At 51.4% G+C, this 15,527-nt stretch overlaps 1 long non-coding RNA gene across 1 annotated transcript; it reads left to right on the top strand.

Annotated features, from left to right (window-relative positions):
• Positions 1 to 771: 771 nt before the first annotated feature.
• LOC142067922 (uncharacterized) lies at positions 772 to 12,814 on the top strand. The gene is made up of 3 exons (XR_012664187.1): positions 772 to 4,410; positions 7,046 to 7,121; positions 9,426 to 12,814. It is a non-coding gene; the product is annotated as an uncharacterized LOC142067922 (long non-coding RNA).
• Positions 12,815 to 15,527: the final 2,713 nt, after the last annotated feature.

The following is a 15,527-nucleotide window of genomic DNA, read 5'->3' on the forward strand; positions in this document are numbered from 1 at the left end:
GTTGATCAAATCGTAAGGAAGTTTTGGAGGAAAAGGAAATGGAGTCAATAAGGGCTTTCCGGCCAGCGGCATGCACGTGGCCGGACCTCCCTCCTTGTCTTGCTGTCCCTACACTGTTTGGATATAGAAAGGGAGGTTGTTCTTGCTCAGGACCAAGGAGGAGGCCAGGGTGTGTTTGGTAATGAGCTACTTTTATTGCCAGATGCTTAAAACAGCTCGAGCCAAACCCTTGAATATAGTCAGAGGGGCCTATCCAGACCTGGGCGCAGGGTTATGGGGATGAGGGTGTAGGTCTCGTGCTCCCACTGCAAAAAACAAATTAGGAAGGGTTTGAAAAGACTTACAAGAATAATTGGAGGTGGGACAAACCTACCTGAGTAAGGCAGGCTCTTTTGGGTTTGTTTAACTAAGAAAAGGTTAAGGAGTGACTTGATCACAGCCTCCAATGAAGAATCTGATGTTAGAGGATATTTATTTTAACAAATAAAGAAATAACAATTTCCTACAGCCAGGATGAGAAAGGAGTCAAATTCAGGCTAGCACGAAGAGCAGGAAAGGCTCGTTGGATCCACTTTAACAGTTCTCCATCAGCGAAGTCCTGAAATGAAATCAAGTGCTTGCCTAAGCTGCAGGCTTGACCATCTCCCGCAGTAATTCCTGCATTAAAATAAATGGGTCTTGCCACAACATGGAATTGCAGCAAAAGGTAAACTAATCCTTATATCCTGTCCCTGCCTTGTGTCATGTTACACTGTAAATGATTTGACTCAGACAAACTCTGCTTTGGCTCGAATAACAGCAGATGTGAAAAGAGCCCTATTCATCAACAGGATCCCAAGATCCTCGTCCAACAGACATCACGGGGAAGGGTTGTTGTATTGCCAAGTTTAGATGGGAGCCTAGTTCTGTTCTCCATATACGCAGGCTCAGACATGTCTTAACTGAGCAAAGAATTATTACAGATAAGAGAAATGACTCTTGTATTGGATAGAATGCAGCTTCTACCCTGTGAAGATAAGAAGTAAGTTCTTCTTTTTTAATGTAAATACACAACTTATTTAAAAAGTTGTTTCTAAAAAAAAAAAAAAAAGAAGAAACCAATGTCTTAAGAAAAACAGGTCTAAGGAGAATGTAACACATCTTTCATCCCCTCCTGCCCACAGGACACCCCTTCTCCCCCCGCCACGTGCATTCTCATTCTGCATAAAGAAGCCCGTGCTGCCAGCCAGGACAGGGCTGCATCACCTGGAGCCACGCATATTCTCCCCATTCCTCGAGCAGAAAGCAGCATTCCTCTGCCTGTTTCACCAAAGGGATGCAGAGGCTGTTTTAAAAAATCCAAAGATCACTTTTGCCAGCAATCCCGTTTTTAGGACCGATCCCTCTGCTCCTGGGCTTTGGGAACAGGGTCTATGTTACCTGCTCTGTATTTATCCAGCCAACAGTGCAGATCCAAAACCAGGATGCTGCAGAGTCCACCATGCATGTGCAGACGCGCGGCAGCCAGAGGATGTATTCTCTTACCTGCCACAAATGCAGGCTCACTCCCCTGCATTCATTCAGTCCACGAGCTGGTCTGGGAGCCGGACACTCGAGTGCGTGGGCTGCGTCCGTCCCAGCCTGCGTGCCCGGGGCACAACCACTTGTTCCAAAGTTGCCTCAAGTTTTTCTTGGAGAACTGTAGAGGATTTATCTTGCAGGGGAAGTGCAAGGAAGCTTTGGACAGGATGGTGCTGGAAAGTCAGATGAGCTTTTGAGCTGTCACTCCAGCTCTCAACCATAGGTCTGCTGGAGCAGGTGGGGTTAATTCAACTGCTGCAGGGTTCGTTTTGTGGCCTGAAAGTTGCGTTTTTGGACACTCCAATGGCTTCAGGCTGGGACATACAGGGGCTGAATGAAGGCAGATGGCTATTCAGGCCATCCTTCCCCATGCTGCCACTTTACGTCTCAAGCAGGTGAGGACGAACCCATGCAATACCCCTGGGGAACTGCGGAACTGGGGAACTGAGATGGGCGGGAGGTTGCGCCCCAGTTTATCTTCTTGGCCGTTAAAAATAAGATGTTCCATTACTGAGGCAGATCAAAGATCCATCTGGCAAAGCACCTTGTGACCAACTGGCATCAGAGCAAGGACTCTCCAGCAGTGCCTTCTGGAGCTGCAGGGTGGGTTTGCTACAGCCGCTCTACTTGTAGCCGCTGGTACTGCTGTGCCAGGGGGAAACCCCTAAGCAGCTAACGGGGTACGTGGGAAGGAGCCCAAGGACAGGTCCTTTCCCAGCAAACCCTCCTGGTTTCCAGCAGTCTGCAGCTGTGGGACTTTCTGCACTGGATGTTGTCTCTGGACTGGTGCTTATCAGCCCCCATGGTTGTCTCGCTTCTGGGGACAAGCGCACAGGCGGAGGCTGGGAGTTCTCTGTGACCCACACCGAGGCATTCTCCAGTGGCACTGCACGCCCCAGCCACTCTCGGCAGTTTCCTCTCTGCAAGAATTATTAATGCTGAAAATGGGCGCTTGCATGTTTTCACCGGCGCAGCAGGGTCACCCGGCTCTGCTGGGAGTGCCAGGAGGAGAGGCCAGGCTGGTCGCGGTCACGCCGCCTGCCCCGTCCCGGCGTCGGTGTGTGCCTGCAAAACAAGCAAACCCAACCAGCGCTCAGGTCTCTTCCAAAAACAATTACATCATGTTGAAGCCATCAAGCATGTGATTTCCCAGCCCTGAAACTGAAAGGAGCCTCTCTCCAGGAGAGGGAGAGAAGCTGTGCAAGAGCCAGCTGGGATTCAGGAGGAAAGGCTTTATCTGCTCTCCAGGGAGGTTGTGTTCCAGCAGGACCCCTGCCACAGGAGATGGGACCTCTGAAGCACCATGCAGGAAGGCAGGCTGCAGCCTTCGGAGAAGGAAAACACTTGAAACTTTTGATGCATCTTTAGGTTTTGAGCCCATTTCCTGGGAAAATTGGTTTATTTCTCTCAGAGCCGTGAAAGTATTGAGGTGTGTTTCCAAAGAGGGACTTTGAATCGGGGCAGAGTGGATGCACCTGCCTGGTTTGTGTGTGAAGGCAAGGGAATGCAAGGACATCTCAGCTTGCTTAACCCCACGCACCGTATAGCACACAGCGCCTGGCTCCCAGGGCAGTCCGAGGCACACAGCGTGGCAGGACAGGGCTTTCTCCCCTGCCCATCTTCTCCCCAGCACTGCTGTTCCTTGACCCATTTTCCTGCAGCCTCGTGATTAAGGGGAGGGAAATGCAGGGGGTGGAGAGCAGCTCTGCTCGGGCACTGAGCGCCTGCCCTCAGGCAGGCCCCGCATGGACATCTCACGAGGATCCCCTTTGATCCACGCCCAGCGAGGAGGCTGCAGGAAGGACAGAGGACAGAAAGAACAGAGGCCACCAGTGCTGCAGAATAACTAATCCAAGCGAGGAAACCTACTGGGAACTGTTGTCTGAGACGAATCCCGGTCTCGGGAGACTCAGGTGTCCTTCCCCAGCCGGGACAGGCAAGTTTGCAACTCGTGGAGCCTGGCTGGGAGCAAGGTTTCCTGAAACCTTCAAGCTTCTCTTTCCTGAAAGCTCAGTTCTGCAGATTAGCAGATGTCTTTGTTGAAAGCCTGGGTACCTGCCAAGGATTACTGTAAACACTTGGCAAGGTGCAGCCTCTTGGCACCGACGCTCGGTGTTGGAGAGGGGAGCCGCGGTTCACCTCGCTGAGTGGCAGTTTTGATGTTCACACTCTCAAATAAGCTGTTAACTGGAAACACCCCGGCCAGGGGTAATGCATCTGCAGCAGAAACTCTCATCTCTGACATATTGGATTTATTTGGTCTCTCGCACCTTTCCAACCAAGGAGGGGTAAAGGTGTTACCTGCCCATTTACTGGGAACGGAGACGGCTGATCCCAGACCTGTGAAGTCCCACGTGGTTGGACACAGTCTCACGCGATGGCCAGCGTAAAGACAGCGTCTGTGTGGTGCCAGCTGTCAAAAACAAGAAAGGAGCACGATAGAAGTTGTTATACGATCTAGGGTCTAATCCGGGCCTGAGCGGCCATGGCCAAGGGTTACTGCCGCAGTGTTGGGAACAGCTCTCGCTACAGAGCATCAGGCGAGAGAAGACTTAACGGGTGCCTCCGCTGCCACTCGGTGAGGATCTTGCAGCGGCACAAGAGGGTCCCCCCTTCGGGGTGGAGTAAAGACCTGTGCAATGCATTCATCCGCAGGCCGTCGCTGGAGGACGGGGTGCTTTCGGGCATAACGCCTGCAGGAGCATCACGTTCGGCTGTGGCTCCCAAACACCAACGGCCACCCTTAAACCCAGTTTAAACCCGGAAGGACTGACACTGAAGAAGACATCTGGGTGATGCAGGACAGCCCTGAGTTAACTGATGTTTGAAGAAAAACGTTTTGCAGAAAAGGTATGTAACCCTGTTTCAGACTGGCAGTGACTGAGCCTGCCAATACCTTAATGAGTGGCTCCAACAATTAATTACCTTCCCCGTTAAAAATGCGTGCTGTGTTTCCAGTCTCAGTATGCCTCCGTCAGCCAACAGCGCTGGCTTGCATTTTTCTTTTCTCTGCCAGACAGAAGAACCCTCCAGTGTCAAACTTCTGCTCCCCCGTGGGAACTGCCAGAGATCAAGTCTTTCCTGAGCCGTGGGTAGCACCACAGGTGTGGGATCCCAGTCCTGCTCCAGACCCTGCGACCTGTTGTCGTGAGCTCCCAGCAGCCTGTGGTCCCTCATCCCACCTTCTAGATCCCAGTTTCCCCATCCTACGTCACATTTACACAGTAACTCCCCATCCTATACATAGGAACTGCGTGCAGTTCTGGGCCCCACCGTTTAAGGATGTGAAGGTCCTTGAATGCATCCAGAGGAGGGCAACAAAGCTGGTGACGGGGCTGGAAGGCATGTCCTGTGAGGAGCGGCTGAGGGCTCTGGGTTTATCTCGTTCGGAGAAAAGGAGGGCTGAGGGGTGATCTTATTGCTCGCTATAGCTTCCTGTGGAGGGGACGTGGAGAGGGAGGTGCTGAGCTCTTCTCTCTGCGATCCAGGGACAGGATGCCTGGGAATGGTTCAAAGCTGTGCCAGGGAGGTTTCGATGGGACTTTAGGAAGCCCTTCGTACCAAGAGGGTGGTCAAATGCTGGAACAGGCCTCCTAGAGAGGCGGTCGATGCCCCAAGCCTGGCAGTGCTTGAGGCATTTGGACAATGCCCTTAATGCCATGCTTTAATTTTGGTCAGCCCTGAAGCGGTCAGGCAGTTGGACTGGATGATTGTTGTATGTCCCTTCCAGCTGAAATCACTGAATGGTTTAGGCTGGAAGGGACCTTTAGAGCTCATCCCATCCAACCCCCTGCAGTGAGCAGGGACAGCTTCAAACAGATCAGGTTGCTCAGAGCCCCGTCCTGCCTGGCCTGGGATGCCTCTAGGGATGGGACATCAACCACCCCTTGGGGCAACCTGTGCCAGTGTTTCACCACCCTCAGTGTAAAAACATTTTTCCTTCTATCCAGTCTAAATCTACCCTCCTTTAGTTTAAAACCATCCCCCCTTGTCCTGTCACAAGAGGCCTTGCTAAAGAGGTCGCCCCCACCCTTCCTACAGCCCCCCTTTAAGCACTGAAGGGCCGCAATAAGGTCTCCCCACAACCTTCTCGTTTCTTCCCCAGGCTGAACAACCCCAGCTCTCCCAGCCCGGCCTCGCAGCAGGGGGGCTCCAGCCCTCGGAGCATTTCTGTGCCCCCTCTGGCCCCGCTCCAGCAGCTCCATGTCCTTGTGCTGAGGAGCCCAGAGCTGGGCGCTATTCCCGCTATTATTCTATTCTATTCTATTCTATTCTATTCTATTCTATTCTATTCTATTCTATTCTATTCTATTCTATTCTATTCTATTCTATTCTATTCTATTCTATTCTGTTCTGTTCTATTCTGTTCTGTTCTACCTGTATTTGTTCTTCTGAACTACACAAACTTATATATGACCCTCTTAAACACTTTCTCTTCGTTCCACCCAACTCCCTCAGTGATGGAGGCAGCACCAGCCTCATTTACAACCTGCAGGCTCCGCTGCCACATCGCACGGACCGAAGCAGGGCCCCTGGCACCCCCGCCCCCAGCTGCCCGCGTTCCCGGGCTGTGCCAGGCTGCAGCCCCCTTGCTCGGGCGGGCTGGGTGTGCAGGGGCTGGAGGGGGGTGCTGCTGGCAGCGCAGCCCACTTTCCCGATGGACTGGCTCCATCTAGTGCTGGTCCTCAGCCCGGTGGGACAGCTCGGCGCTGGTGTCGGGGTGGGGTGCCCAAGGCGAGGACCCGGCACAGGCCAGGACATGCTCAGCAGCTCGGCTCCTGGGTGTTATCCCCTCGAAAGGCCCGAGTTCAGCTGTCCATGATTTTTGTCCCTGCAGGCATCATGGGGTGGCAGCGAGAGCCAGTGCCAAGGAAGAGGCTGTGTAAGCTTCTCCTGACTCCTTTAGTGAGGATGAAGGCTACCAAGCATGCAACATGCTCTCCGGGACCCCCTGAATACGGGAGAGTGTCAGGACCAGAGCGCTGGGAGCAGTGGAGGGATCTGGGCCTTTTCTGGTCGCTGCTGCGTGGTGGTTGGACTGGTACCGGCAGAAAGGGGACGGGAGGAAGAAAGAAGCACGGGGAGGAACTGTGCATTTTATATTGAGAACTAATGACTTCCTAAGTGCTTTGGGTGGTCTTGCTCTAATCAGACCATGTGTAGGGCAAGAACAGGTCCCCGAGTAGAAGGCAGTCAACTGGGATGGGGTCACTGGGAAGCAGATGCCTGTAGCAGGACCAAGGGCAGTGCGGCATCAGCTGCTCGTCTTGCCTGTCCTGCCAGCACAGCTTGACAGTTCCCAACGCTGTAACCCCAAAGAGAAGTGGGAGCTGTGATGGGGAGACTGTAGGAGTTGCTGCCTGGGTGATCGTAAGAGTCATTCACTGACCACTCAGCTGGTTCTGGCTTTTTTCAGAGCACAGCAACCCTGTACCCTCTTTTTGACTCCTACTACCTTAATCATTTTCCTCCTGCTTTTCCCTAGAGCTTCCTGCAGAGAAAATGTCTTCATTAATGATCTGGGTGGTGGGGCACAGTGTGTACTGACGACACAAATCTGGGTGAGTGGCTGATACACCCGAGGGTCGCGCTGCCATCCAGAGGGACCTGGAGAAATGGGCTTACTGGAGCTTTATGCAGCCTCTTTTCTCTTTTGTTTGGCCCTCAGGTTCTTATAGGTCAAACTCGCCATCCTTGCATCCTTTCTGTACCAAATTTTATGCCCTTGCTTTGTCTTATGACAGCAAGCTCTAACCGCCTGGCTCTCAGACACCGAGGTGGGCAGCGGGCCTGGGGAGGCTGAGCCCAGCTCCCAGTTGAAGGGGCTCGCCGTGACGTGGGCTAACAACATGCCCTCAGTCATTTCACTTTTTTAAATCCACAAAACTGTTCTCGGTCCAGCCCATCACAGATTTGCTGATCACAAATTCTGGTACCCAGAAGTAAAGTCAGATAAGTCTGGAGCTCCAGGGTCCAGGGAAAACTCTTTCATGCCGACCCAGCTGGAACCCACAGAGGTGCACGTCCAGGACCTGTCTTTGGCTGTTGTATTTCCTTTGAATCTCTGCTAAGCTACACCCAGCTCTAGTCCTTAATTTGGGGGGGAGGGAGGGGGCTGTTTTGGTTCTTGCACATATCCATTCATAGCTTTCCCAGGAACTGGAGCACGGAGGAACTGAAGGCCATCGCTCACAGGCTCTGCTGCGCTTGGCCATGTTTGACTCACGGCTGGGACTATCCTCCCACAGCCAGGAGAGCTCCAGCCCGGTGGCTGCTGTGCTTCTGGTAGTTGGGAAGAAGCTTGTTATCAATTGCAACACATTTTTTCAATGACGGATTGGGAAAGTTCATGCCCTCAGGAATCCTTTTGCTAGAATGGCAAGATGTTTGATGACGAGTGGGTAATTGTCGTATTGAGTTAAGCCGATACGATGCAGCCAAAGTCACTGTGCCAGTTTTTTTACGATGCAGGAATTTTAAAGATTTTGAGATAAAGGTAAATACCTATGCAGATTTTTGGCATTGGGAGCCCAGGTGTGTATGAGGGATCTTCCCAGGCATTTCACTGCATCTTAGATATCTGGAAACCTGCCCCTTAAATTAGAATTCTTACTTGGAAACTGCATCCCATTGCAGCTGGGTTAACGAATAGAATAGAATAGAATAGAATAGAATAGAATAGAATAGAATAGAATAGAATAGAATAGAATAATCTTCTGAAAGAAAGCAGCATAGGGAGATTGTGATTAGCCTTCAAAGCCTTTTTTTGAGGTAAATTAGGATTTGCTTTCTCTTAGGCTCAGGATGGGCAGCCCCAAATCAGGGAACCACGGTGTGGTCTGGGTACCTTCTCCCTTCACCGAGACGAGGGCAGGGGAAGCAGATGAAGGTGGTCTGTTTTATCACTTGCGACACCTGCAGGAAGCAGGAGAGCTGATGGATAGAGAAGACCCAATATATCACCTATTTTAATGAAAGCAACCAAGTTCAGGATCTTTTAGGTCACATCAGTAGGGAGGAGAAATTCTGATGGAGCTGGATATTTATTTGATGCAACCCTTTTGGTTTCTGGAGGCAGGGCAAAGGCAATCGGTCCTTCCAAAACTCCTGCTTTGCTGCCTTTGCTTGCGGAACTGCTGGCGTCTCTCCTAGCCCCATGCTCTTGCAGAGCTCACACGGTGACGGGTGAGTTTGCAGTCCCTCAGCAGATCCCACAGCGAATTCCCTAAACAAACCACGGCTCACACCGTGTAACCCGGCAGGGTTTCCTCCCCTCCAAGGACAGGGGAGTTGCTCCTTCCTTGCTGTGACTGGTCCTGAAAAACCTTCCCATTTCTGCTAGCAGCAAGGATTAGCGGAAGTCTAGAAAATATGATCTATGAGGGAAGAATGAAAGAATTGGGTTGTTTGGTCCAAAGAAGCAAAGCCCAGGGGAAGACAAGACAGCTGTGGACTAGCTGACCTCCAGACTCTCTCAGCAGCTGCGTTCCCTGCCCTGCTGTGATCGCAGTCCTCTGATAAATAAAAGGCTGCCACGAAAAGGAAGGGAATAAACTCTTCTCTGTGTCTGCCTGGAGAGGATCAGAAATCATGGGATGAATCTGCGGTAAGAGAGCGTTAGTTAGACATTTGGGGACTGACTAAATGTAAATAGAGCAACGGGCCAGAACAGATTGCCTGATGTCAGGACTCCGTTAGTGGAAGTTTCAGGGGAAAAAAAACCAGAAAAACCACAGATTAGACAAACATCCATCAGGCAGGGTTTAAGTTGTGCTTATCCTGCGTTGGAACAGGGGGATTAGGGCATTTGTCAAGGCACCCCTCCAGCTCTGTTTTCTCTACTTCTCTGCTTCTGTTTTCAACAGCCTCACAGCTTCAGGCAGTCGCTTAACTGCAGTCAGCCTTGAACCAGATCCTCCTCTCCAAGAGCGGATTTTTGGACAAGGTGTTCACTCCCATCAACGTGAAAATCCAGCTGCCTTGCTGCAGGGCAAGCGGCGCTATGCCGTGCTGCCACAGGCCCACCGAGGGCTGGGGGAAGGATGGAGAGTTGCCCTGGGAACGTCGCGGAGGGACCATGGAGCCAGCTGAGCTTTGTCAATGATCTCCAGACTCCAAAAAGCTTCCTTTTTTTTTTTTTAAAGAGTTTTAATGACAGCCATTTGGATGTCATACAATGGGGTAACAGGATAACTAACGCCCCAACACCGTGCCATGAAGCCAGAGCACAGGGTTTCAGTGCTCAGCCTGGGTTCCATCACTTCTGTGCTCATAGGGGCTGGTTCAGGCTCAGCACCGCACCTCCAGGCAAGGAGGGATGACATTTTTCTCCAGGCTGCTGCAAAATCCACTGCAGTTGTAACTGGTGATCATCTCAAGATGTTTCCCTTCTGTCCAGACAAGTCTGGTGGTTTTGGCTGGATTCCCACCTCTCGTCAGCTTGGGGAATCACAAGCATACATGTAGATACGAAGTGGCTGATAACGAAGCTTTTGACATAGGGCAAGTTCCTTCCTCTCCTGGAAGGAGAAAATAAAAATGTTGGCTTCTGCTGAGGGACAAGACAGTCCCGTAACACATCATGCTGCCTCCCAGTCCTCCGGCTCTTCCACCATCTCCTGCCAGGAAGAAAAACATCCTCAAGAGTATTCTCAGGAACAAGTTTGGGAAAGACTTCCCCTTCTTAGAAGCAAAGGCATTATAGACTCTACTTCACCTGCTTTCTTTTACAGGACGTCCTGCTCTGTCGCATTCTGTCCCAAGAGGGGATGTTAATAATGTTCTCCCAGTATAAATCACTGCGTATTTATACAACAGTCGTGTAGAAACTTGGGAAATCTCATCTCTGTCTTCATAATGTTTCCTGGGAGAAACACAGTAACCACTTTATATAATTACAAAAAGCCTGGCAACTCAATAATTAGTTTTGTTTACAGTCTAACATCCTCCTCGTCGGCTAGAGACCATAACATTATTGTGTATGTGATAGACTGGAAATTTTGATGTGATGTGTAATTTTCTTTTTTACTTCTCTTTTTGAAAAAAATAGAGAAGAGGGAATGGCATACGTTACCCACTCACAAATGGTTAATGCTGGGGAGGCCCGTGGTAGCCACTTACCAGCACTGAAACTGTAGAAAGGAGGAAGGTGACATGACTAATGAAATAGAAGAAATATCAGAGGAAACTAAGAAAGAAGGAATGAAGTATCAATTTCATTTATCAAAAGCAAAACTAATGCTTTTAAAGGGAGACCAGGCAGATGATTAGTTAAGGCATCAGAGAACATCTTTCAGAGAAACCTCTGTATTTAAGTTTTGTCCTCAATTCAGCCCTACCATCTCAGGGAGAGGCCAGGTTTCAGGGAATTCTGTGCCTAGTCTCCGGTGCGCTCCAGAGATGTGATTTTGATGTGTCCAGACCCACCTGGGAGGACTTTAAGGCTGATGTCCTGGCTGGACTCAAATACGCACCGGCACACAGCTGCCATCGGGCACTAGGAGAGCCCGTCCCTGCGCTGGGCAGAGCCGTGCAGCCCGAGCTCAGCCCGCTGGTACCCAGGCCCGCCGGGCAGGGGCAGGCCGGGATGCTGGAGCCGCCACGACCCCTCACCTGGGCACCGCAGCGATGGGGGACGTGGGTGCCCTGGCTGCTCCTGGCTCCCATCTCTTTTGCACGGGCAAAGCGGCATCAGGCCACATCCCCACACCTGGAGCACTGTGTGCAGTTCTGGTCCCCGCTATACAAAGAGGATGTGGACAGGCTGGAAGGGGTCCAGAGAAGGGCCACCAGGATGATCAGAGGACTGGGAAGCTGCCATATGGGGATAGGTTGGGAGAGCTGGGTTTGTTCAGCCTTGAGAAAAGGAGGCTCAGAGGGGATCTCATCCCCACGTACCAGGACTTAAGGGGCAGCTACAAAGAAGGTGGAGACTCCCTTTTTACACGGAGTCACATGGAGAGGACAAGGGGGAACGGACACAAGTTGCTCTTGGGGAGACTCCGATTGGACACGAGAGGGAAATTTTTCACAGTGAGGACAGTCACCGTTGGAATAATCTCCCCAGGGAAGGGGTTGACTTGGCCATGTTGGACACCTTCAAGAGTCGGCTGGACAGGGTGCTGGGCCATCTTGTCTAGGCTGTGCTCTGCTTAGAGAGGTTGGTCTAGATGATCCCTGAGGTCCCTTCCAACCTGGGATTCTGTGATCCCTTTTGCTGTCCCCATCAACGTGCCAGCCGCGGCACTGCTCTTTGCCGGTGCCTGGGACAGGCACACGACCGACACACACCTCCCACACCAACTCGCTGCAGCTCCTGGAGCCTGAAGAAACCACAGCCCCAGTCCTGCCCTGCTTGGTTTCTGTGATTAGATTTAATGCAACCAAGTATCTAAAGGCAAACCATAGATGGCTTTGATTCCCTGGCAGGTTTCCCTCTCGGGCACAGGGATGTGCTCTGAAGCCAATTTTCAGTTCAACGCCTTGCAGCACCCTGGCGAGGGGAAGCGTGCTCATCCCTCCCTACGCGTGGGACAAGAGGAAGCAACTTTTCATGGCTTTTCCCCGTCCTTTCACACTGTGCTACGCTGGAGTGCGAAGCAGCCCCACTGCTTGTTTCTCAAAAGCTGTTTGCTGCCTAATTTAGGATCGTCTACTTAAAAGTCTCCAGCCAGAGCTGTAAAACCCACAGCTGTGTTTTGCAGATGAGAGACTTGGGTTGGTTTCAGATCTTGTTTTTGGAAAGGCCACCGGGATCCTGAGCAAAGGCAACACAAATGGCACGAGTCCACCCTTTAGAGCAGTGAACCATGAGAGCTGTGGTCCTCCTTCAGAGCTTGTGAAGGACAGAAGTCTTTCTCTGTTAATTTTGGATCTACAGACTGAAAAAAGCACCTCTTTTTTGTTTAACCCTTCCATTTCTTCAGTCTGTCTAGGTTTCTATTACCAAGATAGTTAAAAATAAAAATAGAAGACACTACATAAAAAAAAACCCCATCCTGAAAAGCCCTTTGAGGCCCAGTTACCCGAGGGCTCATCCTCCTGCCTCTACCAATGCTGCTTTTTGGGATGACAGAGAGGATTTTTAAAGGGTGCCCACATGGCGCGTGCAGCCTCAGCAGGGCACTTCATCCCTGGGAATAAATCATTGCTTTCAATTTTTGAATCAAGGCTTTGCATCCGGATGTTTCCCCATTAATAGGTTGGGGGGAGGAAGTTGAAACTGAGAACAGAGAATGCAATTGCAGAAGAAATAACAAATACAGGCTTTCGTGTGTCTGCAATGCGTCATGTTCTGGGGTCTGGTAGAGAGAGGCCATGCCCGTGTGTGGGGTGAATGTGTGCCTGGCACTGCCCATACATGAGGAACTGCTGCTGCCACCGGATCAGTGGAGTGTGTTTCCCTCTTCCCCCAAACTGGGACATCTAGAAGATTTTTATGGGAACTCACTTGATTCACCCTGTGCTTCCGGTCCCTATTTCATAGAATCACAGAATGGTTTGGGTTGGAAGGGACCGTTAGAGCCCATCCCATCCAACCCCCTGCAGTGAGCAGGGACAGCTTCAACTAGATCAGGTCGCTCAGAGCCCTGTCCTGCCTGGCCTGGGATGTCTCTAGGGATGGGGCCTCCACAGCCTCTGGGCAACCTGGGCTAGTGTTTCACCACCCTCATAGTGAAAAACTTTTTCCCTTCTATCCAGTCTAAATCTACCCTCCTTTAGTTTAAAACCATCCCCCCTTGTCCTGTCACAACAGGCCTTGCTAAAGAGGTCACCCCCACCCTTCCCACAGCCCCCCTTTAAGCACTGGGAGGCCGCAATAAGGTCTCCCCGCAGCCTGCTCTTCCCCGGGCTGAACAACCCCAGCTCTCCCAGCCCGGCCTCGCGGCAGAGGGGCTCCAGCCCTCGGAGCATTTCTGTGCCCCCTCTGGCCCCGCTCCAGCAGCTCCATGTCCTTGTGCTGAGGAGCCCCGAGCTGGGCGCAGTGCTGCAGGGGGGTCTCACAGAGTGGAGCAGAGGGGGAGCATCCCCTCCCTCGCCCTGCTGCCCGCGCTGCTGGGGATGCAGCCCAGGGGATGGTTGGCCTTCTGGGCTGCAAGCACATATTGTTGGCTCATGTCCAGGGCCTTGTCTTGTCTTTCTAACACAATAACTCTCAATTCCAAAAGCAGGGTGGACTCTAAGGAGAAAAATTAATGGAAATTAAAGAGAAAAATAAATGGAAAATAAGGCGAAAATAGAGACTGACGCATGGATCCTAGAGAGCTGAGGATCCAGTAAGGCAGTGGTGAGGCTGAGTAAGATCAAGCACTAGATGCAGAGCTGCACCGCAGGCACCGTCCTGGTGCTGCTCTGGCTCTCCCCAGGATGAAGCTGCCTTGAGATCAGCATCTTGTACCTGTACCTGCAGCAGGGGACAACATAGCTGCATCGGTGTGAATGACCTTGCTGGAGATGGGTCCAAGTTTCTACAGACCGGGACAAAAAAGAAATGAGATGAGCAGGGCACCCAAGCACTAAACCGCAAAGGTGACGGAAATGGGGGGCCTGGGTGATAAATCATTAGCTCTAGCTGCTCAAGACTGTAGTAATTTCATTATAACTGCTCCCAGCTCCTGCTGGAACACAGCTTCATGTGGGAGAGTCTTTGCTTGAGAGGAGATTTGGAAGGACATTTGCTCTAAGGACAAAACAACCTGAGCAGGGATCTGAGCACTGCTGTGGCCAACGCTGACCTCAGTGCAACATGCAGAGATGCTGGTACTGCATCTCAAAGATTTCCAAGGGCAACTGAAGTATTGCAGTAATTTCCAGTTGGTGCCTATCTTCAATCCACCTCTTGCGTGACCCCTCCAGAGGTACAGCAGCTGAGCTGCTTTGGCCTTGGCGTATTCACGCTGTGTCACGTTTGGGCTCTCTAGAGCCCAGGTGAGCTATAGGTTTTCAGGCAGGAAAAGTCAACGTTGATAACATCTGCTCTCCAGCTCAGCCCTGGCCAGGAACCTCCCCTGGTGATTTCTACTAGCAGCTCCTCAGCTCCAGCTGCTTTCTTTTAGAACGCTGGCAGTGGCTCTAGGCTCAGTTTTACTCCAGGCAGGAGTGATCATCTACGCAAGTACTGGAGGGGTTAAAAAAGTTAAACAGCAGCACTGCAGAAGAGCAGCTCCATGCGTCAACATCACACTGGTGTCTGCAAGTCACCAGAAAGGCTTCAGCAGCAGCCAGGGCTCCAGATACATAAATAAAGCAGAAAAGAAAGAAAGCAAGTGGTTTGGGCTGTCTGCAGGGACAAGAAGCAGTGAGTGAGCACTCAGCTCGGTTTTTCCTCACTATAACACAAGAGAAACACCCTGCAGGGGATGATGAAGCTCTGAACCAGATGGTGTCACAAGGACGTGCAATCCTCCTCCTCCTCTGTTGAGCTTTTGGGGCAGGTTGAATAGATGTTGGCCAGGAATGCTGTAGGTAATGTCAGCATTGCCTGGGGCAGTGGGACAGCCTGGGTGTTTTCTCAAGGTCACCTGTAGCTCTTAATTCTATAAGAGCTGGGACTTTTCTATAGGAGTTGACCGCAGATCCATGAATTGGAGCAAACTGTATTCAACCAAGAGTCAGGACTGCTAGAACAAGGGTTGGGGCAAGCTGAAGCCTCTCAGCATGGGGATGGTGATGAGGCAGTGCATCGCATGCAGTGGAGACAGCAGCTGGGACATCAAAACTCAACCCTCCTGAACCCTCCATCCTTGGGCAGGACTTGCTCCTCAAAGGCAACCATTATCCTGATATTTAGTATAGAAACAGCCAAAGGCCACAGGTAGGTGACAGTCCATCATGCTACACAGCTCTAAGTACACACAGGAGAACAGAGAGAGCAAAGAGGAGCCAGCTGGGGACACAGCCAGAGCTGCTACCAGCCATAAAGCAGCTCATGGTTACACCAGTGACACCCATGATCATATTTGCCACCA

Source organism: Phalacrocorax aristotelis, chromosome 23, assembly GCF_949628215.1.
Source record: "Phalacrocorax aristotelis chromosome 23, bGulAri2.1, whole genome shotgun sequence".
Classification (NCBI taxonomy): Eukaryota; Metazoa; Chordata; class Aves; order Suliformes; family Phalacrocoracidae; genus Phalacrocorax; species Phalacrocorax aristotelis.